The sequence below is a fragment of the Dermochelys coriacea genome, chromosome 3 (genome assembly GCF_009764565.3).
Source record: "Dermochelys coriacea isolate rDerCor1 chromosome 3, rDerCor1.pri.v4, whole genome shotgun sequence".
NCBI lineage: Eukaryota > Metazoa > Chordata > Testudines > Dermochelyidae > Dermochelys > Dermochelys coriacea.
In genome coordinates this window covers 7,122,138-7,146,391 of record NC_050070.1, presented here as the reverse complement: position 1 = coordinate 7,146,391, position 24,254 = coordinate 7,122,138, and the positions used below count along the sequence as shown (strand labels likewise).

Genomic DNA, 24,254 nt, shown 5'->3' with positions numbered 1-24,254 from the left:
CATTCTTAAAGAAAAAGTACGTTTCTAGCCCTTGTGGCTGTGGAGAAAGTTTTAAAATGTGACCCCAGTGCACCCTAAAGGCTCAAAAAGCAGAAGGCAAATATAAAGAACGCCAAATCTATTATTTTTACATAATGTCATGATTTTAAAGCCAAATCACATAATTTTTGGTGAACCTGACTCAGGATTTTTTTTAACATTTGGGGCTGGCAAAACTGAACCCATCATTGTCATGCCCAGCCACTCACTAGGCATTGCTCTCTCCCCACTATCACCTCGGTCCTTGAAATGACAGTGACCTCATCTTAAAAGAGCTAGTTCAAGTGACAATGTATATTTTCAGGCTTGCCCAGAGTAGAAATTATTATTTTAAATGGCAGGTCTGTTATGCAACAGCAACAAGGAACAAAACCAAAGAAGCAAGTGGCAGGTGTTGACACTTGCACTGTCCAAAACAAGTCCATACTCCAGGAGTAAACACGTCTCTCCTAGCCATTAACAAACGTTTCTGTGCTGAGCGTGCATGGCAGAGACAGGCAAGAGTATTTGGACAGCCAAAATCTCAGTGCTTACTATATGAAAACAGAAGATACCATTCTGCATATTCAGGGCCAGGCTGGAAATAAACACCAAAATTGTTCCTGTGCAAGGACGGGTAGTGAGTTATAGAATAAGAACAGTCATCAAAAGAGATTTTCATAACAGCTCAGCACCCAACAGCTTCCATTTAGATATTTAAATCAGGCGCTAAGATTTCATAAGTCAATGGGAGCTCCAGCTGCTCAAAACTCTGAAAAAGCAGGCCACGCTATACTCGCTTCCCATTGACTTTGGAAGTCAGACCAGATCACTACAGTGGTCTCTTTTTGCCTTAGAAATGACAAATAAAAGGAACCAAGCTCAGGGGGGAGGGGGGAAGATAGCTCAGGGGGTTGAGCATTGGCCTGCTAAACCCAGGGTTGAGAGTTCAATCCTTGAGGGGGCCATTTAGGGATCTGGGCCAAAAATTGGAGATTGGTCCTGCTCTGAGCAGAGAGTTGGACTAGATGACCTCCTGAGGTCCCTTCCAACCCTGATATTCTACAATTTCTTCTGAGAACCAGGCCCACAGTAAACATAGGGATTTCAGGAAAGATGAGGACAAATTGGAGAAAGTCCAGAGAAGAGCAACAAAAATGATTAAAGGTCTAGAAAACATGACCTATGAGGGAAGACTGAAAAAACTGGGTTTGTTTAGTCTGGAGAAGAGAAGACTGAGAGGGGACATGACAACAGTTTTCAAGTACAAAAAGAGTTGTTACAAGGAGGAGGGAGAAAAATTGTCCTATCTTCAGAGGGTAAGAAGAACAAGCAGCAATGGGCTTAAACTGTAGCAAGAGCGGTTTAGGATGGACATTAGGAAAAAGTTCATAACTGTCAGAGTGGTTAAGCACTGGAATAAATTGCCTAGGGAGGTTGTGGAATCTCCATCGTTGGGGATTTTTAAGAGCAGATTGGACAAACATCTCTCAGGGATGGTCTAGGTAATACTTAGTCCTGCCTTGGTGCAGGGGACTGGACTAGATGACCCATCAAGGTCTCTTCCAGTTCTATGATATAAAACAGGATGTGCCACATCAGATCAGAGAGCTGGCCCAGCAAACCCAATGGCCTCCCCTGGCAGTAACTGACACCTGATGCTTCCCAGGAAGAGGTATTCCCCCACAACACACTCAGCCTACTTCACAATGCTGGGGTGAAGGAGGATCCCTTCCTGACCTCTGCAGTGATCAGCTTACATCCTGCACAGCATGATGACTATTAGATATTTACAGCGCAGTAGCATGCTCTAGGAATTATTGTGGGGAAGTTCTCTGGCCTATGTTACACAGCAGGTCAGACTGGATGACCACAATGGTCCCATCTGGCCTTAGAATGTGTGAAAGCATCTAGAGGGCAAATGCGAACCTGGACCCCACTGTAATGGGTGCTGTAAAGAGTTCCTGCTCCAAAGGTTTTACAGATCTTATTGATTGCCCTTACCTCCGTGACCCTAATTACAAGAGTCGGTCATAAAGAGAAAAGGAGCGTTGAATGAATTCCTTCCTTCCTAACCCTCACAAGACCCATCCCATGCAGACAGTAGTTTGAGGAGTCCATCTGGACCACCGACTCTGGTCATCTTTCAAACTGCAGCTCTGTAGCTGAACTGCTTTTGGAGGTGAGAATAGGCTTAGGAGGCATACTTGCCCATCAGCACTACTCCACCAAATGCATCCAATGAAGTGAGCTGTAGCTCACGAAAGCTTATGCTAAAATAAATTTGTTAGTCTCTAAGGTACCACAAGTACTCCTTTTCTTTTTTCCTAAGAACAAAGGATTGCAGATATTAGTTATAATAGTTAATTTCTCCTCTGCGTATGTATCTTGACAGCTCAGAATCATCATTGTATTTCTCTGGGGAGGCCCATGGTTTCTCTGGGGCATAGCATTAGTCCTTCCTGACCCTCCCTCATTTTTTTTTAATTGCCACCATTTTTTTTTTTAAATTGCCATTTTTTTTCAATTCACAGCAAGGGGGGAAGATTAGACTTTGCTTCCTTCCAAACCCACAAATGCTGATCTGCATGACTGCCAGGAGAGGCTCACCCAAGAGAGGTACAAGGTTTCCCCATCCCCAAACTCCCCAGAAGATGACTGCACTGCCCCTGCAGTGATGCCAGACCCAGCCTAACATAGATTCCCCAGTTGTCCTTTCCATGCTATTTTCACAGGGCTCGCTTGTGATCCCAGTGAGGTCATGAGCAAAAGATCCACAGAGGCGTCACTGGGAGCAGGATTGGGCTCTGAGCCTGCTGTGCTTCCTGCTGATAAAGGAAGTCAGAACCAAACAAGATAATTCCTTACTGACAAATAAAAGCCCTTAAACAACAATGGAAAAATAACCTCACAACAACACTTAAACTGCTGGAAAGTTTCCTCCACAAATGCTCTCATTTGTGGCTCACGCTGGGATGTTTTTTAAAAGCACAGAACCAGATTTTTAAGGCATCACATGAAAAAATACAAAGCATTTATTGAGAAATAATAGCTTAAAGAATGGCCACGATTTCCCCAGGGTCTAAACACCGCAGATGACAATAAGCTGTATTTCTGCACAAAACCCCCTTCACAGGCTTGGGGGATTTGCTTTGTTGGAGTTGGATTCAAGTTGGAGAGTTAAAACAAAAGGCTCTTTGGGTTTTCAATGCCATTTCCTCCAACCACGCACATGTGACCAGAGACTCAAGAATCAGAAACAGGGGATAGACCTATTATGTCATCTAGTTCCTCCCTCTGCTAGTACAGGGTTGTCTCCCATAGCACCTGCCTATAGTGCTTTGCTCATTCTAGCAGGACACTATCAAAGATGGGTTCACAGCTGAAAATGTAACAGTAAATTTGTACCCAGTATATACTGTAGTTGCAAAAGAAGAAATTCAGCATCCTTTATGGATATTTTGTTCCACATTTATTATTATATACAACCCCTTCCCCAAAGCAGCCAGCATCAGCTGGAGCAGGGAAACAGTCCCCCAAACCCTAGACTCAGATTGCCCGTTGTGGCACCAGGCCAGAGGCATAGCTTTCCCTCTCCCTCACATGGGGAGGAGCAGCAGCGAGCCTTTGTGGTCTCCCAACATCACTCCAGTTGGAAACTTGGGCTCTGGATACACCCCACTCCATATCTGATGCATCGTCACTGGTGGCTGTTCCCACTTCATCCAACCCCTTCTCTAACACTGCAACCCTCCAGCTCTGACTCTCCCTGCCCACTATGCTTCCCACCACTTTAGCTCTCTTCCTCGGTCCTCCTCTACTCACTTAACCCTGAGCATCCCTTTCCAAACATCCCCTTCCTCTTCAAAAGCAAGTAACACACAAATATATAAACAATCATGGAAGACAGGGACAGAACTACACTGCCACGCACATTATCTGTAGGTGATAGAATCACAGAAATGTAAGGCTGGAAAGGACCTCGAGAGGTCAGAAAGTCCAGCCCCCTGCCTGAGGCAGGGCTAAGTAAACCTAGACCATCCTTGACAGGGCTGGTCCAACCTGTTCTTAAACACCTCCAAGGATGGGGATTCCACAACTTCCCTTGGAAGTCTGTTCCGGAGCTTAACTGCCTTTAGAGTTAGAAAGTGTTTCCTAATATCTAACCTAAATTTTCCTTGCTGCAGATTAAGCCTATTACTTTGTATCCTACCTTCAGTGGACATGGAGAAGAGTTGATCACAGTCCTCTCTATAACAGCCTTTAACATGCTTGAAGACACATCAGATCCCCCTTTAGTCTTCTTATTTTCAAGACTAAAAATGTCTAGGCTTTTTTTTTTTTTTTTTTTTTTTTTTTTTTTTTTTTTTTTTTTTTTAAACCTTTCCTCAGAGGTTTGCAAAACCTGACCTTTTATCATCTGCTCTCCTCTGGACTCTCTCCAGTTGATCCACAATTTTCCTAAAATGTGGTGCCCCAAATTGGACCCAATACTCCAGCTGAGGCCTCACCACTACCGAACAGAATGGGACAATTACCTCCCATGTCTTATATATGATACTCCTGTCAATACACCCCAGAAGGATATTAGCCTTTTTTCGCAACTGCATCACATTGTTGACTCGTATTCAATTTGCGATCTACTATAATCCCCAGATCCCTTTCAGCAGTATAACCCCATAGCTAGTGTGTTAGCAGACCATCCAATTGGAGGATTTTGGCACTAAAACCCCTCTCTCCAGAAGGCAGTTCAGGTTTTCTCTTCCTCAATTCTGAATACTAATTCATCCAGGAGCTTAAGTTATTTGTTCATATTTTGGTAGCATCTAGAACCTCAACCCCAGCTAGATTTAGGGCCCCATTGTACTGGGCACAATGCAAATGCACAGTAAAAGATGACTCCTGCCCCACAGAGTTTACAGCTTTATTAAGACAAGATGCAATGAGTGGGTTTTACAAAAAAAAAAAACCCTAGAGGTAGGCCAAAGGAAGTGGTAAAAAGAAAATGCATCTCATTGACCATGCACAGCTTGATGGTTTCAAATTTATTTGTAACTTATCAGGAGGAAGAAAACCCCAACACATCAGAGTCTTGACCAGCCATCTATCTAGCTATTATCAGATGACAGTTGCCTGGAGGCATCATCCAGGAAATTGATTTTGAATAAAGATTTGAAGGAAGAGGGGTTAGCACGTGCAATTAAGGCACTGGTCTAGGACTCCAGAAATTTAAGTTTAATTCCTGGCTTCACAACAGACTTCCTGTGGGTCCCTGAGCAAGTTCCTTAGTCCCTCTGGATCTCAATTCCTCATCTGTAAAAAGAGGACAATACTACTTTTCTTTCTCTTTCCCTATGACTTTGTCTATTTTGAGTGTAAGTTCTTTGAAGCAGGGCGAACCATTACTATGCGCATCTACAGCATCCAGCAAAATGGAATCCTGAACTCATCTGAGAACTCTAGATGCTACCAAAATACAAATAATAATCAGCTTGCTTTTTAAAATGTTTGTGCACGCTTAGAGCACAGCCAGCCACATATTTTGCATCTGTAATTTTGAAATTAAGGATGCCAGACATATTGGGGTACTACCCCCTACACATACCATATAGAACAGGGGCGGGCAAACTTTTTGGCCTGAGGGCCGCATCAGATTTCTGAAATTGTATGGAGGGCCAGTTAGGAGAGGCTGTGCCTCCCCAAACAGCCAGGCATGGCCCAGCCCCCGCACCCTATCTGACCCCCACCCTGCTTTTCGCCCCGACAGCACCCCCCCAGGACTCCTGCCTCATCCAACCCCCCATTCCCTGGTGGACCCCTGCCCCATCCACCCGCCCTGCTCTCTGTCCCTTAACTGCCCCCAAACCCCGTGCCCCATCCAACCCCCCCTCTCCTTCCTGACTGCCCCTCCGGGACCCCTGCCCCATCAGACACCCTGCCCCTAACTGCCCCCGGCCACCCCATCCAACCCCCCCATCCTTCCTGACTGCCCCCCCAGACTCCTGCCCCATCTACCCCCCACTCCCTGTCCCCTGACCACCCCCCGGAACCCCCGCCCCTGACTGCCCCCATCCTTCCTGACTCCCCCCCGGGGACCCCTGCTCCCATTCAACCCCCGTTTCCTACCCTCTGACTGCCCTGACCCCATCCACACCCCTGTCCCCTGACCACCACCCCAAACTCCCCTGCCCTCTATCCAACCTCCCCCCAACCCCCCGCTTCCTGTCCCCTTACCGTGCTGTCTGGAGTACCGGTGGCTGGTGGTGCGACTGCACCACGACAAGCAGACGTGTCGCACATTACAGAGCACAGGGTCAGGCCAGGCTCTGTGGCTGTGCTTCTCCAGGAGCTTGCTGCTCTGCCGCCCAGAGCATTGCGTCGGCGGCACAGAGAACTGAGGCTGCGGGAGAGGGAGGACAGCAGGGGTGGTGCCAGGGGCGAGCTTCCCGGGCCAGGAGCTCAGGGGCCGGGAAGAATCTTCCTGCGGGCCGGATGTGGCCCGTGGGCCGTAGTTTGCCCAAGTCTGATATAGAACTTATTTTTTTGCAGCAATCCAAGATCACATTCTAATCAAGCAAAATTCACTGGGACAATTTCCAAGTCCCATAATCACAAGGTTTGTTACAATATCTGGAACTACACGGAGCCTAATCAAGCCAAAGACAAGCTGGCCAAACAGCTGCCATACTGCCTGAAGTGCTACCAAAGTACTGAACACACACCTGGGAGGGATCTTACTCTTGTCAAAAAAGTTGGACACTCAATTCCGATCAGTAAAATCCTGAAGAAGCAAGCAAAAAATTCACAGCAAACCCAACACAACAGAGGAAACACATGTTGCTCAAATCAACATTCCTTGTGTAGAGGGCTTGCTGCAAATCACAAGTGTACGTATTAGCAGCAGCTGCTCTGCGGACAGACAACACAATCCCCCTTTTAATAAAGGATCAGAGGCAGCCTGTAGTCAGTGCTCTAACAACAATCAACGAACTGTGGTCAGAGGGGCTTTAATGGAGCTGGGAGGGTAAACAGTGAAACTTTTAAAGGCAGCCTTAACATGGCAACCGACAGCTTATAAATATGAACTATAGTCACAAGAATAGAGTACAAAATGCTTCCCTGCACTCAACCATGACTGCTGTTTAAAGTGGAGTGTTATAGGAAGGAATCAGGTATCATTTGGCTAAACAACTAAGCCCTGGACAGATACGAAAGCTATCAGTAAACAGGTCAGTTACACATCTTACCCCGTTCAAGGCCTCAGCAGGAAACACACCCCTCCCAACACACCCTTACACACAGTCATGCACCTGTTCAACTGAAAATGGTTTGGAGGTCAATCCTAAACCTGACTCCACTAGCTGTATGATGATTCATATTGCAATTCACTGGGATGCAAATCGCAATCCGCCTCACTGCTGAGAAGTCTTTTCCTAGCAAACACTCCAAATCATCTTCTACAGCAAGTAATCCCTCCTACATGTACAGAATCAAGGATGTACCTTAGGCTTTAATAGTAAATCTAGGTTAGAGTAATCCTAAAGAGGAGAAATAAAATCGTGTAAATTTGGTTTAAGTATTCTGCAGAGAGCAAAGCAAGCAAAGAGAGTGAGTACTGGGGTATTTTAAGCTATCACAGACACAGACTACACACATGTGGCTTTGGAACATTAAGCAAACAAAAATTGCAGACATTAAATATGGATGGAATAATGGCTATTTTATCCAACTCCTAGTTAACCAAGGACTGCCTCCTGACAGTGTACACCAGGCACTGTTTCTCCCACTTATTTTTAAAAAACCCACTCCTCCCCAACAGTATCCCGATATTTGTGAAACCTTTAGAAAAATACAGGCTTGCACTGTACTAACATTCAACACCATCAATGACCTTTACCATAGGAGTAAGTTATATTTTTATCATATAATAAATATGCTAGTTTACATCCACTCTCTGAGCTATCAACAGTCAGCTAAGAACTGATCAATCAGGGACATCTGTACACACACAGTGCCTTCAAGAAGCTGAAAGCAACAATGAAGACCCTAAAGCATACATACAAATGCAGCAAGTGTAACAGATCTGGGAAGAAGACAAAAAATGTCTCGATGATGCACTGAAAAGTACAGAATCATTTATGTAAGCCTCCACTGCCTATACCAGGGGTGGCCAAACCGCAGCTTGTGAGTTGCATGGGGCTCTTTACAGTTAAAATGTGGCTTGCACACCCTCCCCCCACCACATTCTCTACCTATCAGACTGGTGGGGTGGGAGAGCTCAGGGCTTCTGCTCTATGGCAGGGTGGTAGGGCTAAGGGCTTGTCTTCTGCTCAGTGGGGCGGTGGGTCTCGGGGTGTCAGCCCTATGGGGCATGCCTGCCAGGGCTTGGGGCTTGAGCAGGAGCAGGGCTGAAGCCCTGAGCCCTGGCAGGTGCCTCCCCAGGGCTGAAGCCCCGAGCCCCAGCAGGCATGCCCCGGCTCTCAAACTTCTGAAGATTGTTGTATGCGGCTCAGAGGGTTGGTAAACTTGGCCACCCCTGATCTATACAATACATGCGGTAGCTCAAATACAATTGGACATGAAGTTGCATCACTTTTCTCAATTTTACCGCGGAGTCTCTATGGAATGAAGCAACCCCTACAGAAAACATGCTGTATTTCAAAAGGAAAAACTAGAACGCAATATTCAAAAATAAACCTCCAAAAAGTTACAAGTTCTAGGCCCAGCCCTGTCGCTCACTCACCTCTGACATCTTGAGAAAGTCACTTCACCTCCCTGTGCCTCCGTTTCTTCATCTGTTCAATAGGGGGCCATACTTTCCAATCTCACTGGAGCGTTCTGAAGATTAGAGTTTGCAAAGGGTGATGATGATGAAAGAGTACTTACTATCCCAGGGATGCTGTGCAAAAGTTATCCCCTGCCAAAAATAACAAAAAACACCACCAAGTAGTTCTAGATCGGGGTGGCCAACCTATGGTTCCAGAGCCACATGCAACTCTTCAGAAGTTAATTGCGGCTCCTTGCATAGGCGCCGACTCCGGGGCTGGAGGTACAGGTGCCAACTTTCCAATGTGCCTGGGGGTGCTCACGGCTCAACCCCTGGCTCTGCTCTAGGCCCCAACCCCACTCCACTCCTTCTCCCAAGGCCCTGGCCCCTTCCCCCGAGTCTGTTGTGCCCTTGCTCCTCCTCCTTCCCCTCCACCCCGCAAGCCTCCTGCACACCACAAAACAGCTGATCGTGGCGGGCGGTAGGCGGAGGGATGGAGGGTTAGGTGCTGATCAGCAATGTTGCTGGCAGGTGGGAGACACTGGGGGTGGGTGGGAGAGCTGACGGGGGGCTGCTGATGTTTTACTGTGGCTCTTTAGCAATGAACATTGGTAAATTCTGGCTCCTTCTCAGGCTCAGGTTGGCCACCCGTTCTAGATTCTTCTCTTCCATTTTAGCCCCAATGGGTATATGGAGCTAGGAAACATAATGGAGTCAACAGGTTCCAATGGGACATTTGTTTGCCCTATCAGTACATGCCAGCAACTTGGGATAGCCAGGCTGCTTTCTTTTTGGATAACCATTTTACAATAGGACTAAAAAGGATGATCTTGTGCTTAAAGCAACAGACGGACTCAGGAGATCTGGGTTTAATTTGTGGTTCTTCAACAGACTTCCTGCATGATAAATTCCTCAGACAAGTCATTTTGCTCTCCGTGTGCCTCAGTTCCCCATCTGTAAAACAGAAATAATGCCTCCCTTCTCTCACCCTTTGTCTCTCTTGCCTATTCAGATACAGACAATCCCTATACTACAGAGTTTAAAATGTGCATGGGTACTCCATCTAGCAGTAAGGGGCCTCAAACCTGTTTGAGGCCTCGGGGTACTACCAAAGAATCACAGAATATCAGGGTTGGAAGGGACCTCAGGAGGTCATCTAGTCCAACCCTCTGCTCAAAGCAGGACCAATCCCCAATATTTGACCCAGATCCCTAAATGGCCCCTTCAAGGATTGAACTCACAACCCTGGGTTTAGCAGGCCAATGCTCAAACCACTGAGCTATCCCTCCCCACCATAAGACAAACGGGTGGGAAGGAGGAATCTCTGGTGCTTGTCTTGTCTTCACAGCTTGAAATATTTAATTATAAAGATTGTAGCTACATTCCTAGAAAGAGAATTGTTTAAAAAAAAAAAAAAAAGAGTATCTTAATTTTTCTTTTCAATTTAGTCCCAAGATTCCACATTATAAAGGTATTTGGGGTTTTCACCATAAAATATTGTATTTACAAACACTCCCCCCCACTCCCGCATCTTTCCACATAAGCCTTTACATCTAGTGCCCCTATATCGTGTTTCCAAGTTCTTTCTTCCTCTCCTCACCAGCAGTTAAGGCGATGTCCTAATTTCACCTGCCTCCCAATTGGGATTAGACTGCCAATGTCATTACATGATAAAATTATGGAATGACAGCACATTCCATTGACTATTTAAATTAATATCTGGAAAATATTTAATCTCTACTACATACTAGAATTTATTTCAGCCTGGTGGATTACACCAGGGAAGTAAGTTTACCAGAGGGTGTTTCGTTTAGAAAACTCTGGGAGACAGCTGGGTACAGTGTGTTGGGTTTTTTGCACAAACTCTGGCTGCCTTATAATCAGGGATTTCTCCTTCACTGGAGACCATCTGTCACCAAATGAGGTCTGGATATAGCCTTACACAGAGGGGCACACAGGAAAGATCTACTGATGTCGTTAGCTCCATCTCCAGACTTGTCAAGCTTTATGGTCATGTGCTAGCGTTCCTGTGAGCATTGCAGCCAGCTATTTGAGACTACTAATGCTCAAGGTCCAACCCCACAGGTGATTCTGAATTGCAGGACTACTAAAGAAAATGAAGCATAAGGGGTGTATCTGCACTACCCTTGTGTTTCTCAGCAAGTCCCATCGTCTCTAGCTGAGGTGCAGCTCCACCCATGCAAGCAATAGTAGGAGCTCCAGCTACCATCCTTTAACCACCCCGTTCAGATCAGATCTAGACAACAAAGGGATCAGAACAAAACTAAGTGCCATTGTCTAACATTTCCATTGCCACACTGGAGCTAGCAAAAAGTTGGGATATTTTGAGAAACAAAAGCCTAGCACAGACACGACTGAAGAGGATAAAGTTGAAAACAGCAGACAGTGACGGATAAAGATGTCAGATTAGTCTTAACTACATCATAAATGGAGAGTGACCCATTGCTCTAACCTATTTTTCATCGTTGTCTGGACACTGACCCACTCAAACTTCTGAAGTGGTCCTTGAAAGCAGTGGCACCCCTGACCATCCCCCACTCCCCTCCTCCTTTTTGCCATAAATTCCCTCAGAGGACAGCTTTTCAGGCCCCATCCATGCATTTTTTTAAACAGCGTCTTCAATCCAGTTGTTTAAAACAAAGGCACCCTCAGAGGAGATAGATGCTGAGAGACAGTTATATCATAGCTGTGAAGCGAGAGCTCCCAAAGTGATTGTTTTCAAGAGCGGCATCTCCACACTGAATGCAGTGTCATCAAGTGTCTCTTTAGCGTTTTCTGCCAGCACAGTCAAAAGGAATAAGAGCCATGTGAATCGCAGTACAGTGCCAAGTTAGTTAATATCATCACAAATATACAAAGAAATGGGTTATCCCAAATTGTGCATCAGCTCTCACAAGGGGACACTCTAAGTTAGGCCAAATTAAAATTAAAAAAAAAAAAAAGTTTTAAAGTAAAACCAGGTCCCTTAACTGCAATTTTGGTTTTTCATAATAATGATGATCTGCTGCTCTTCCCAATTACTGTTGGGTCTCAATGATCAGAGGCAGCTACCAAGGTTTCTGGATACCACCCACTCCCTCCCCAATGCATTTCCAGTTCTCTCTCTCTCTCTCTCTCTCTCTCTCTCACACACACACACACTCACAAACACACAGAGCCTGGTGGCACTGCCTACATGAGCGACAGGAAATATCACCAAAACCAAAAATTAACGACTGGGTAACAGGTCAGTGAAATACACATACATGCAGGCCCAAAAGCAAAAAACGCGAACTCAAATCTCTCTCTTTCTTCCAAACACAACCCTGTTAAATATACTTGTGTTGGCAGATATAAAATATTAGCACAGGGTGGGGCTGCCCAGAGCAGTGAAATCCCTATTATGAAAAACCAAAATGACAAGGAAAGAAACTAATTTTACTTTTTGCAGACACTGCTACTCTGGCCAGTTACTGCTAGGAAGTATCAAGTGGGGAACAAACATCCTCCCAACGAAGGAAGGAAATGAGACAGAGTAGGAGAGGTGAGAATAAAGTAAACACACACACCCAGGTGAAAGTCAACTGTAAGATTTAATTTTTCTTTTTCGCTGTTAAACAATAAAATACCATTTATTTTAAATATTTTTGGATGTTTACTACACTTTCAAATATATTAATTTCAATTACAATACAGAATACAAAGTATACAGTACTCACTTTTTATTACAAATATTTGCACTGTAAAAGACAAAAAATATTTTTCAATTCACCTCATATAAGTACTGTAGTGCAATCACTTTACCATGAAAGTTAAACATACAAATATAGCATTATGTACAAAAAAACTGCATTCAAAAATAAAACAAATGTAAAAAACCTTAGAGCCTTCAAGTCCACTCAGTCCTACTTCTTGGTCAGCCAATCACTCAGACAAACAAGGTTGGTTACAATTTGCAGGAGATAATGCTGCCTAATTCTTGTTTGCAATGTCACCTGAAAGTGAGAACAGGCGTTCACAGGGCACTACTGCAACGTCAGCTACAAGATATTTACGTGCCAGATGAGCTAAAGATTCATATGTCCCTTCATGCTTCAACCACCATTCCAGGGGACGTTTGTCCATGCTGATGATGGGTTCTGCTTGATAACAATCCAAAGCAGAACGGACTGATGCATGTTTTAGAGTAGCAGCCGTGTTAGTCTGTATTCGCAAAAAGAAAAGGAGTACTTGTGGCACCTAAGAGACTAAAATTTATTTGAGCATAAGCTTTCGTGAGCTACAGCTCACTTCATCGGATGCATTTTTGCATCACTTCATCGGACTGATGCATGTTCATGTTCATCATCCGAGTCAGATGCCACCAGCAGAAGGTGAATTTTCTTTTTTGTTGGTGGTTCGGGTTCTGTAGTTTTCACATCAGAATGTTGCTCTTTTAAGACTTCTAAAAGCAAGCTCCACACCTCATCCCTCTCAGATTTTGGACAGAACTTCAGATTCTTAAACCTTGGGTAGAGTGCTGTAGCTATTTTTAGAAATCTCACATCGGTACCCTTTTTGCATTTTGTCAAATCTGCTGTGAAAGTGTACTTAAAATGAACAACATGTTCTGGGTCATCATCCGAGACTGTTATAACATGAAATATATGCAGAATGCGGGTAAAACAGAGCAGGAGACATACAATTCTCCCCCCAAGGAATACAGTCGCAAATTTAATTGACACATTTTTCTAACGAGCATCATCAGCATGGAAGCACGTCCTCTGGAATGGTGGCCGAAGCATGAAGGGGCATAAGAATGTTTAGCATATTTGGCATGTAAATACCTTGCAACACCGGCTACAAAAGTGCCATGCGAACGCCTGTTCTCACTTTCAGGTGACATTGTAATAAGAAGCAGACAATAGTATCTCCCATCAATGTAAACAAAATTGTTTGTCTTAGCGATTGGCAGAAGAAGAAGTAGGACTGAGTGGACTTGTAGGCTGTAAAGTTTTACACTGTTTTGTTTTTGAGTGCAGTTATGTAAGCAAAACAAATCTGCATTTGTAAGTTACACTTTCAGAATAAAAAGAGATTGCACTACAGTACTTTATGAGGTGAACTGAAAAGTACTATTTCCTTTGTTTATCATTTTTACAGTGCAAATATTTGTAATAAAAATAATATAAAGTGAGCATTGTGCACTTTGTATTTGTGTTATAATTGAAATCAAATATTGAAAATGTAAAAAGACATCCAAAAATATTTAATAAATTTCAATTGGTATTCATTTGTTATAAGTGTGATTAATTGCGATTAATTTTTTAATCGTGATTAATCTTTTTGAGTTAATCATGAGTTACCTGCGATTAACTGACAACCCTAAAAAAAAAAAATTAGATGTTTCACTGAATGTAACTGGGAGCAAAATATGTACTGAGATTTGTACTAACTACATAAAAGAACCCCCCCAGCCTCCAGGCTGTGGGGCCCTTGACAAACTCTTCGAAAGATCACTCATCCCAACAGGATGAGGAAGTGAAGTCTTTGTAGGAGCACCAAGACTTCCAAGCTGCTTTGTGAATTTAAGTGGTGGAAGTTTTTCTGGAGTTTAGCCAGAAATCCAGGATATCTCAGTGGTAGATGGATCTCTTAAAGTACAGCTATTCATGTCGTAGGTGGTGAGTTTCTAGTTGAGAGAAACTCAACTAGAAATCTCAAAGAAACTGCGGAACCACCTGATCAACATCCTCTACAGCAAACAGGGAAAGATTAAGAATGAGCTCTCAAAACTGGATACTCTCATCAAGAACCAACCTTCCACACAAACTTCCTCGTGGCTGGACTTTACAAAAACTAGACAAGCCATTTACAACACACACTTTGCTTCTCTACAAAAGAAAAAGGACACTAAGCTATCTAAACTACTATATGCCACAAGGGGCCACAACAATGGTTCCCGTAACCCACCCAGCAATATTGTTAATCTATCCAACTATACTCTTAGCCCAGCAGAAGAATCTGTCCTATCTCGGGGCCTCTCCTTTTGCCCCTCCACCCCCACGAACATGATACAGTTCTGTGGTGACCTAGAATCCTATTTTCGATGTCTCCGACTCAAGGAATATTTCCAACACACCTCTGAACAACATATTAACCCACAGAGACCTTCCTGCCAACACTACAAAAAGAAGGATTCTGGGTGGACTCCTCCTGAAGGTCGAAACAGCAGCCTGGATTTCTACATAGAGTGCTTCCGCCGACGTGCACGAGCTGAAATTGTGGAAAAGCAGCATCGCTTACCCCATAACCTCAGCCATGCAGAACACAGTGCTATCCACAGCCTCAGAAACAACTCTGACATCATAATCAAAAAGGCTGACAAAGGAGGTGCTGTCGTCATCATGAATAGGTCGGAGTATGAACAAGAGGCTACCACGCAGCTCTCCAACACCACTTTCTACAAGCCATTACCCTCTGATCCCACTGAGAGTTACCAAAAGAAACTACAGCATTTGCTCAAGAAACTCCCTGAAAAAGCACAAGAACAAATCCGCACAGACACACCCCTAGAACCCAGACCTGGGGTATTCTATCTGCTACCCAAGATCCATAAACCTGGAAATCCTGGACGCCCCGTCATCTCAGGCATTGGCACCCTGACAGCAGGATTGTCTGGCTATGTAGATTCCCTCCTCAGGCCCTTTGTTACCAGCACTCCCAGCTATCTTCGAGACATCACTGACTTCCTGAGGAAACTGCAGTCCATTGGTGATCTTCCTAAAAACACCATCCTAGCCACTATGGACGTAGAAGCCTCTACACCAACATTCCACACAAAGATGGGCTACAAGCCGTCAGGAACAGTATCCCCGATACTGTCACGGCTAACGTGGTGGCTGAACTTTGTGACTTTGTCCTCACCCATAACTATTTCACATTTGGGGACAATGTATACCTTCAAATCAGCGGCACTGCGATGGGTACCCGCATGGCCCCACAGTATGCCAACATTTTTAAGGCTGACTTAGAACAACGCTTCCTCAGCTCTCGTCCCCTAATGCCCCTACTCTACTTGCGCTACACTGATGACATCTTCATCATCTGGACCCATGGAAAAGAAGCTCTTGAGGAATTCCACCATGATTTCAACAATTTCCATCCCACCATCAACCTCAGTCTGGACCAGTCCACACAAGAGATCCACTTCCTGGACACTACGGTGCTAATAAGCGATGGTCACATAAACACCACCCTATATCGAAAACCTACTGACCGCTGTTCCTACCTACATGCCTCTAGCTTTCATCCAGATCATACCACTCGATCCATTGCCTACAGCCAAGCTCTACGATATAACCGCATTTGCTCCAACCCCTCAGACAGAGACAAACACCTACAAGATCTCTCTCATGCATTCCTACAACTACAATACCCACCTGCTGAAGTGAAGAAACAGATTGACAGAGCCAGAAGAGTACCCAGAAGTCACCTACTACAGGACAGGCCCAACAAAGAAAATAACAGAATGCCACTAGCCATCACCTTCAGCCCCCAACTAAAACCTCTCCAACGCATCATCAAGGATCTACAACCTATTCTGAAGGACGACCCATCACTCTCACAGATCTTGGGAGACAGGCCAGTCCTTGCTTACAGACAGCCCCCCAATCTGAACAAATACTCACCAGCAACCACACACCACACAACAGAACCACTAACCCAGGAACCTATCCTTGCAACAAAGCCCGTTGCCAACTCTGTCCACATATCTATTCAGGGGATACCATCATAGGGCCTAATCACATCAGCTACACTATCAGAGGCTCGTTCACCTGCGCATCTACCAATGTGATATATGCCATCATGTGCCAGCAATGCCCCTCTGCCATGTACATTGCCCAAACTGGACAGTCTCTACGTAAAAGAATGAATGGACACAAATCAGACGTCAAGAATTATAACATTCAAAAACCAGATGGAGAACACTTCAATCTCTCTGGTCACTCGATCACAGACCTAAGAGTGGCTATACTTCAACAAAAAAGCTTCAAAAACAGACTCCAAGGAGAGACTGCTGAATTGGAATTAATTTGCAAACTGGATACAATTAACTTAGGCTTGAATAGAGACTGGGAATGGATGAGTCATTACACAAAGTAAAACTATTTCCCCATGTTATTTCTCCCCCCCACCCCACCCCCCACTGTTCCTCTGATATTCTTGTTAACTGCTGGAATTAGCCTACCTTGCTTGTCACCATGAAAGGTTTTCCTCCTTTCCCCCCCTGCTGCTGGTGATGGCTTATCTTAAGTGATCACTCTCCTTACAGTGTGTATGATAAACCCATTGTTTCATGTTCTCTGTGTGTGTATATAAATCTCTCCTCTGTTTTTTCCACCAAATGTATCCGATGAAGTGAGCTGTAGCTCACGAAAGCTTATGCTCTAATAAATTTGTTAGTCTCTAAGGTGCCACAAGTACTCCTTTTCTTTTTGCGAATACAGACTAACACGGCTGCTACTCTGATAGTTGAGAGAGAAGACCCTTGGTGAAGGAGTACTAAGATAACTGGGATTACTCATGGACTAAACTGCAACATCTACTTTGACTGGGGGAATCTAGAGTCTCTGCAGCCAGTGGGGAATCTTCAGAAAGACTGATGGTTGGTCCCCACTGAATTTTCTGCCCACTTTTCTTATCAAAGGGAATGAAGTAAAGGTGGATTCTTGAAAGATCATCCAGGGTAACAAGAAGGCAGCCACATTCCACACTTGTGGATTCAAAAAGAATTATTTGGGGGAAGTTCTCTAGCCTACGTTATACAGGAAGTCAGACTAGATGATAACAGTGGCCCCAGAATCTGCAAACCAGTGCAGAGAGCAAAAACTCGAGTCTGTCCTATTAGGCCTGGTTGTGAATGTTAACTTGGAGAAGGAGCCATCTGAAACACGATCCTCAAACAAAAAGAAAAGGAGTACTTGTGGCACCTTAGAGACTAACAAATTTATTTGAGCATAAGCTTTCGTGAGCTACAGCTCACTTCATCGGAAATGCATCCGATGAAGTGAGCTGTAGCTCACGAAAGCTTATGCTCAAATAAATTTGTTAGTCTCTAAGGTGCCACAAGTACTCCTTTTCTTTTTGCGAATACAGACTAACACGGCTGCTACTCTGAAACCTGTGATCCTCAAACAGCAGTTCTCAAACTTTAGCAACCAAGGACCCCCATTTTGATTTAAATTTTTTTTGCAGATCTCCTCCCCTGCCCCCCCACACAGCCCCAGGCCCCACCCTTCCTCTTCCTGCCCCTGTCCACCCCTGCCTTTCATCTTCCCTGCCTCTTTCCGCCCCTGCCCCAAGCACACCTCCTCCCCCTCCCTCCTGCATTCTGGGGAACAGCTGTTTAAGGTATGCAGGAGGCACTGGGAGGGAGAGGAAGGAGTTGATCAGCAGGGGCTGCTGGCCCTGGACACTATTCCACTCCCTCCACCGAGCGCACCCCGTCCCTGCTCCTCTCTCTGCCATGCAGGAGGGGCTGGTAGGGAGTGGGAGGAGTTGATCAGCAGGGCCCAGGGCCCCGGGCCCCTGGAGTACCCTTGCAGACCAGAAACACTACTCTAAAAGATTTTGAGTTCCCATTCTGCTACTGGCGTTTGGCCAGTTAGTCTTCCCTTGAAGAGGTGCAGTTCTGACTGTGCTGCCTTATTTCTCTAGACATGACAGAATCCTCTGACTTCAGAGCTCCTGCTTTAATTCTCCACTGGCGGTTCAAGGAAGCAGCCATGGCGCTTTTGTTGCTTTCTATGGTGGCGTTCCAATGGATCTGCAGGAAGAGGCTGTGTTTCTGACAATCCGCAGCCCCCAGAAAGTTGATGCATGTGATGGGAGCAACGATGTGAGAGCCCCCACTTGGACACTCAGGCAATCTGATGAGTCCCGGGGTGCTGTGAACATTTCTGCCCCTTTTGTTTGTCTGAGAAGTTGTCCTGGAAGGCCTAAATAATGACTGGCTCTAGAAATAGCAGGCAGGCAGACTGGCTGGCAAAGACTGCAAAAGCCCAGTCATCCTACTTGGAAAATTCCCCAGATGCTGACAAGAGGGGGAGGGGTTACTAGGTCAATGCTGCATGTGGGGCTTGGGAACAGGAATAAGCAGCCCTCTAAAGTGCTCCTACAAGCAACAGCCAATGAGGAAGCACTTGGAGAGAGACTGTGGTTGCTAAATAAAAGCTCCAGTTCCACTCAAAAAAACCTGGTGCAAAAAGAGAAAAACCAGTAAGCCAAATTCTGGAGAAAGAGGAGAGGGAAAAGAATACACAATGGCCTGTAAGAAGCAGTTTTCAGAGAGGGCAAAGGAGAAACCACTGTTTACTGCAGCAGAAGCAGTAGCGTGGCGTTCACACTGGCAGTGCAACTAGTGAGCTCACTGCGAGCATATCTGACACAGAAACAGACTAAGACAGCAGCAGCAGAGACAAATGCAATTTTGTTATAATGTGCTGAGCGTGTTTAACCTCCCTCCTGCACATCACCCCAACAGTAGCTTGTGGGCCCAGCCAGCCTGGCTGTAACCCTGTGAATTGCAGAGTCACCAAGGAATGGGATTTCGCTAGGCTTTGCTTAACCCTTAGAAGATGGCCACTAAGCATGCTCAGAAATGGTTTTTCAGCTTAACTCTTTGATTTGTAAGTAATTTGCTAAGCCAAGGTCTAACTTCTCAATAAGGGCTGTTCACATACATAATATTTTTAAGTGGGGACATGGGGAAAGGTATTTTTGAGTAATTAAAAAAAATGGTAGGTTTCAGAGTAGCAGCCGTGTTAGTCTGTATTTGCAAAAAGAAAAGTGAGCTGTAGCTCACTGAAAGCTTATGCTCAAATAAATTTGTTAGTCTCTAAGGTGCCACAAGTACTCCTTTTCTTTTTGCGAATACAGACTAACAAGGCTGCTACTCTGAAATCTATTCTTTGTGAAGACTATTAGGAGCTGAACTCTGGAAGGAAAGTCAAACAAAGAATAGTAAGTAAACAGACTTCCACTTCAAGATTGCAATGACTCATTGCAAACAAGGAATAGAAAGCAAAATCTGAAAGTAAAAATAATACACCTTGATTTTTTTTTTTAATGTTAGTTGTAACTAGTGAGCAGAATCAGAACTCCAAAGCTGACATTACTAGCCAAACAATTTAGATCTGAGTACCTGGAACACATGGAATAGATAAATAGCGAGCATGAAAAAGCATACAATGCGTTTGAAATTAACTGAACTCCCAAACTTCCCACTCGCCTCCCCAATGTGTAAAGAGATGTCTGAATTTGCCACCTAAATTAAGAAACGTATTCCATGCAGTTCTCAAAACAGATCTAGTCTGCAATTAAATTTGGGCTGGAATGAAGACATTGCTTTCCATTTATGGGAAATAATGGAGATTACTAATTTCATAGCTCATAACAGAAGAGCTCAAGTGAAAGGGTCTCCGAATAGAGTCTTACAATAAAACAAGTGGACAAGTCTCAGAAGATTTGCACCAACAGCAGATACTTTTGAGACATCTTATTGTCAAATAGCAGAACAGTCTTCAAAATGGGTATTTTCTCCTTTTTGTGCCAACTCCAGTTCACATTAATGGGAACTATGCGTGTCTAGCCACAAGAGTATAAACCTCGGTTTATAGAGAAGCATGTGACTGCGGAACAGAATGACAGTGTCCTGCTCTTTGGCACCCTTCATCATTGTATAGAATGACAAACCACTTTTATCCATTCTTTGTGAAAAGTCATATGTTCTGAGCTCCACAGCCCTGCTAAATTACCACACTGTCGCTGAGAGAAAACTGCCTTTAGAAGCACCACCACATACCTAAATAAGCGTTCCTTCTTGCTCCCATTGAGATTAACAGCAGTGCTGGGACTGACTTAAATGGGAGGAGGACTGGAGCACGTCAACTCTTTCCAATGTTAAGATAAAGTTAATTTTTCCACTGTCAATTCATGAACTATGAAAAGCCAAGTTATAATTATTCACAGAGGAAGTAGTCCCATACTTAGGGACCTAACCTAGGAGATGCAAGTTCAATTCCCTGCTCCATCACAGACTTCCGATATCTCTAAGATAAAGGAAATGGGGGATATATGAGGGTATATAGGTACCATAGAGGGATACAAAGCTCCCCCTCCACAAGGCACTGCCAAACAAAAATACATACACTATAAAGCCTTAACATAATAACCAGCCACCCACGCACCCTTGCTTCAAATCAGTTTTAACAGAGGAAGTTCACTTTCTTTCTGTCTATATAAACTGCTTTATCTGTGGAATTTGTCCAATAGTTCCCACTTTTTACACCAGAGATGGGCACTTCCAGCGGTGACCAAAAGGATTTCTCTGTGTCCATGTGTGTAATATTGATCACAAGGTGCATATCAAGATAGAATTATGATTCTGTTTTGACATATATCTTGTGTTTCCCACTCTGGATCAACTGGACTGTGTTGGGAGGAATTCAGAGCAGAATCACGCTTTACATAATAATTAATTTTGGAAGCTCTTTTGGGGTTCATTTGCCTAAAAGTTGCTACATGAAATGCATGCTCATGCTAACCAATTAAAAACAGTCATCATCGATCACAAAAATATTTGAGAAGAGTTAGACAACATGATTAAAAATAGGACTTTCCTAATCAAGATCAATCAATCAGGTAAGGTATTATTAATATCTATAGGAGGGATAAAGAGTTTGCTGCTGTGCCTGAAGAGCATACAAGTTTGAGCCTTTAGTGAAAAGCTTTCAGCTACCCATCACCTCCAACTAGATTTCAATTCTAAATACAAGTGCCCTTTCCAAACACCTCCACCCAGGGACTTGGTACTGTTGCTTACTGCCATTAACTAAAAATATAGAAACCAAGAGACCCTAGACACAAGTAATAAGTACCCAAGTGCAACAGAGAAAACAATTAGTGTGTGTGTTAAATATTATTTCTAATAATTTTCAAGTTATTAATAATATGCATGTAAACTTGGCGTGTCATCCAAGGATCTGAAAGCACTTTACAAACATTGACTAATCTCCAAGCTCTGCTGTAAGATAAAGAGGCATGATACCCCCTTTACACATTCATCAGAAGCAGAATTTTCAGACAACTTGCCAAAGGTTACACAGAATATCAGTGACAGACTGAAATCGTATCTGAGCAGTGGTTCTCAAAGTTTTGTACTGGTGACCCCTTTCACGTAGCAAGCCTCTGAGTGCGACCCCTCCTTATCAATTAAAAACACTTTTAAATATATTTAACACCATTATAAATGCTGGAGGTGAAGCAGTGTTTGGGATAGAGGCAGACAGCTCGCGACCCCGCACATAATAACCTCGCGACCCCCAGTTTGAGAACCCCTGTGTTTGAGCATGTCAAATCCTAGTGACTAACAAATTTATTTGAGCATAAGCTTTCGTGAGCTACAGCTCACTTCATTGAAGTGCCACAAGTACTCCTTTTCTTTTTGCGAATACAGACTAACACGGCTGCTACTCTGAAACCTGTCAAATCCTAGTGTTCACCTTAACCACTAGACAACATTCCTACACACTGTCCCCTAGTCTGTTCCTCCTCATCATCCATTTTATTACATTGCTGGTCCTATTCGATAAACTACGATTTCTTTCCTGCATCATCTGGCAGACCATTCTTATTTTCTTCCACGTTTTTTGTTGTTTCTTGATGAACTGTTGGGAACTATTGGGAAAAGGTTTCTGAACAGCCAACTGTCAGCTACCCAAGTAATTATTTGCACTGGAAAGTTGCCACTCTCTCTCTCACTGGTTTTCCGAAAACTGGATAGTCCTCAATCCCTACATTAAGATTCAGATACACAAGTTGTGAGGGGGAGATGCATTTACAAGCTCCCAAGGCTTGCCAGAAGAGGTGCCTAAGGAAAGAAATAACTACTTGTCCTAAATAATAGATGGCTTTTTTTCGTGGTTGCACAGGGGACCACTATCTTCATTAATATTGGAAAATAATGTTGGCCCAGATCACTGTAGCACATTACTGCATTCTGGGAGTCAGCCTTCCCAGTCAATTGGCTCTCTCTACTGCACTACACCATGCTGTTGGCCACCCTATTCCTCAAAGTGGGAACCATGAACAAATCCAGCGTTCAAACCGGTCTTACATTTTTTGCAGAAGCTGGGCAAAAGTAGTTTCTTACCTGTTAATTACTTCTATATCAGCCAAGAACAGGGGTGGGCAAACTTTCTGGCCCGAGGGCCACATTGGCATTGCAAAACCATATGGAGGGCTGGGTAAGGAAGGCTGTGCCTCCACAAGCAGCCTGGCCCCCACCCCCTATCTGTCCCCACCCACTTCCCGCCCCCCGACAGCCCCCCTCAGAATCCTCAACCCAGCCAACCCCTCCCCGCTCCTTGTCCCCTGACCGCCCCCTTCCGGGACCCCTGCCCCTAACTGCCCCCCTGGGACCCCACCCCCTATTCAACCCCCCCTTCTCCCTGTCCCCTGACTACCCCAACCCCTGACAGGCCTCCTGGGACTCCCACACCTATCCAACCCCTCGATTCCCCATCTCCTGACCACCACCCCCAAAACCTCCGCCCCATCCAACCGCTCCCTGTTCCTACTGCCCTCCCAAACGCCTGACCCATCCAACCTCCCCTGCTCCCTGACTGCCCCCCCCCAGAACCCACAACCCATCCAACCCCCCCTGCTCCCTGACTGCCCCCCCAGAACCCCCGACCCATCCAACCCCCCTTACTCCTTGTCCCCTGACTGCCCCGACCCCTATCCACACCCTTGCCCCCTGTCAGGCCCCCCGAACTCCCATGCCCTATCCAGCCCCCCCAGCCCATTCCCTGACTGCCCCCTCCCAAAACCTCCCGCCCCATCCAACCGTCCCCTGCTCCATGTCTGCCCCTTGGGACCCCCCGCCCCCTTACCATACCAGAACCAGCCACACCACCCACGCTGCCTGGCAGAAGTGGCAGGCCAGAGCGCTGAGGCTGCAGGGGAGGGGGAACAGTGGGGGAGGAGCCAGCGGCGAGCTTCCCCGGCCAGGAGCTCAGAGGGTGGGCAGGATGGTCCCACGGGCCGTAGTTTGCCCTCTGGCCTAGAGGGAGTGGTAGGAGCCTACTGTCATAGTTCAAGGCAACTGCCCATCACTGTTCCCTCTAAGCTGTGCGCGTGCGCACACAGATCCTATACCCCACGCACATGGCGAAACACCGCACGCACAAAAATTTACACAGAAGCACAACAATTTGCACAGAAGAAATTTTTTGCACACACGGCCTGTCAAAAATTAGAGGGAACACTGATGCCCATGTATTCCCCCTCTGCGGTCCCTCAAGAGCACCCACTCCAGGCTTCTCAATCACCACCTCTCCTGGGTAGATGGACACATCTCTCCTTCCTGTCCTGACTGGGGTTTTTCCAAGCTGCACAGTTCCGTTTACACTGTGATATTCCCAGC

General features: G+C 45.1%; 1 protein-coding gene across 5 annotated transcripts in view; it reads right to left on the bottom strand.

Annotated features, from left to right (window-relative positions):
- Window positions 1-24,254, bottom strand: part of EXTL3 (exostosin like glycosyltransferase 3) — a 242,058-nt gene that overhangs the window by 177,731 nt on the left and 40,073 nt on the right. The window contains exon 2 of one of the 5 annotated variants that reach the window (XM_038394993.2): window positions 8,762-8,856. The exons of 3 other annotated variants lie outside the window; for them this stretch is intronic. The gene's annotated coding sequence lies outside the window, so the exon portion shown is untranslated. Of the gene's footprint in view, window positions 1-8,761; window positions 8,872-24,254 lie in introns of those variants that run through there. One more of the 5 variants, XM_038394995.2, reaches the window with a different exon arrangement.